Genomic DNA, 2,603 nt, shown 5'->3' with positions numbered 1-2,603 from the left:
TGCAGGATAGCATTTTGGCTATAATCTTCCTGCATTATGGTACAGAGTAGCCTCTTAAACAGCTTTAGCAGGTATGTGTTTCTTTTTTACTTTCATTCAATGTTGTATTTATGCCTTATCAGTATTTGGCTCTGTTCCTTAATTAGACACATATAACACATATTAAACTGCAGATATTAATTTGTGAAATTCATAATTATGAAAGTGATAATTATGCTTGATGTTTGGCATTATTTAGAATCTGAGATTTAGATTAATGATTTATTTGCCATGACAACGTAATGGTGCCTTTTTCACTAGGGGGTGGTGTTATGGTCTATTTAAACTGTGTGATTCACTTGTTTGACTGAGGAAGGGTAGAGTATCCACAAAACATTACACACATAAAAGCTACTACTTTAAAAGGACCGGTAATTGCCACGCCCCCTTGACCACACCCCCACTAGCACCGCACCAGGTGGTCCCAGTTTAACCTCTAAAAATTATGGTAAGCCTAATTAGGACCATCCAAGCTGTTATCAGTGTTAGGTCCAAAAGCCAGGGTCTGTCATAGTATGCGGGTGTACAGAAATAGCACAGTCTCGCTGCACTGTGTGAGACATACAGAAATAGCACAGTCTCGCTGCACTGTGTGAGACATACAGAAATAGCACAGTCTTGCTGCACTGTGTAAGACATACAGAAATAGCACAGCTGCACTGTGTGAGACATACAGAAATAGCACAGTCTCGCTGCACTGTGTGAGACATACAGAAATAGCACAGTCTCGCTGCACTGTGTGAGACATACAGAAATAGCACAGTCTCACTGCACTGTGTGAGACATACAGAAATAGCACAGTCTCGCTGCATTGTGTGAGACATACAGAAATAGCACAGTCTCGCTGCACTGTGTGACACATGCAGAAATAGCACAGTCTCGCTGCACTGTATGAGACATACAGAAATAGCACAGTCTCGCTGCACTGTGTGAGACATACAGAAATAGCACAGTCTCGCTGCACTGTGTGAGACATACAGAAATAGCACAGTCTCGCTGCACTGTGTGAGACATACAGAAATAGCACAGTCTCGCTGCACTGTGTGAGACATACAGAAATAGCACAGTCTCGCTGCAATGTGTGAAACATACAGAAATAGCACAGTCTCGCTACACTGTGTGAGACATACAGAAATAGCACAGTCTCGCTGCACTGTGTGAGACATACAGAAATAGCACAGTCTCGCTGCATTATGTGAGACATACAGAAATAGCACAGTCTCGCTGCACTGTGTAAGACATACAGAAATAGCACAGCTTCACTGTGTGACACATACAGAAATAGCACAGTCTCGCTGCACTGTGTGAGACATACAGAAATAGCACAGCTGTATTGTGTGAGACATACAGAAATAGCACAGTCTCGCTGCACTGTGTAAGACATACAGAAATAGCACAGCTTCACTGTGTGACACATACAGAAATAGCACAGTCTCGCTGCACTGTGTGAGACATACAGAAATAGCACAGTCTCGCTGCACTGTGTGAGACATACAGAAATAGCACAGTCTCGCTGCACTGTGTGAGACATACAGAAATAGCACAGTCTCGCTGCACTGTGTGAAACATACAGAAATAGCACAGTCTCGCTGCACTGTGTGAGACATACAGAAATAGCACAGTCTCGCTGCACTGTGTGAGACATACAGAAATAGCACAGTCTCGCTGCATTGTGTGAGACATACAGAAATAGCACAGTCTCGCTGCACTGTGTGAGACATACATAAATAGCACAGTCTCGCTGCACTGTGTGAGGCATACAGAAATAGCACAGCTGCACTGTGTAAGACATACAGAAATAGCACAGTCTCGCTGCACTGTGTGACACATACAGAAATAGCACAGTCTCGCTGCACTGTGTGAGACATACAGAAATAGCACAGTCTCGCTGCACTGTGTGAGACATACAGAAATAGCACAGCTGCAGTGTGTGAGACATACAGAAATAGCACAGTCTCGCTGCACTGTGTGAGACATACAGAAATAGCACAGCTGCATTGTGTGAGACATACAGAAATAACACAGTCTTGCTGCACTGTGTGAGACATACAGAAATAGCACAGTTGCACTGTGTGAGACATACAGAAATAGCACAGCTGAACTGTGTGAGACATACAGAAATAGCACAGCTGAACTGTGTGAGACATACAGAAATAGCACAGTCTCCCTGCACTGTGTGAGACATACAGAAATAGCACAGTCTCGCTGCACTGTGTGAGACATACAGAAATAGCACAGCTGAACTGTGTGAGACATACAGAAATAGCACAGTCTCCCTGCACTGTGTGAGACATACAGAAATAGCACAGTCTCACTACACTGTGTTAGACATACAGAAATAGCACAGCTGCACTGTGTGAGACATACAGAAATATCACAGTCTCACTGCACTGTGTAAGACATACAGAAATAGCACAGTCTCGCTGCACTGTGTGAGACATACAGAAATAGCACAGCTGCACTGTGTGAGACATACAGAAATAGCACAGCTGCACTGTGTGAGACATACAGAAATAGTACAGTCTTGCTGCACTGTGTGAGACATACAGAAATAGCACAGTCTC

Source organism: Bombina bombina, chromosome 12 (genome assembly GCF_027579735.1).
Source record: "Bombina bombina isolate aBomBom1 chromosome 12, aBomBom1.pri, whole genome shotgun sequence".
NCBI classification, from domain to species: domain Eukaryota; kingdom Metazoa; phylum Chordata; class Amphibia; order Anura; family Bombinatoridae; genus Bombina; species Bombina bombina.
Note: the sequence above shows the minus strand (reverse complement) of the source record.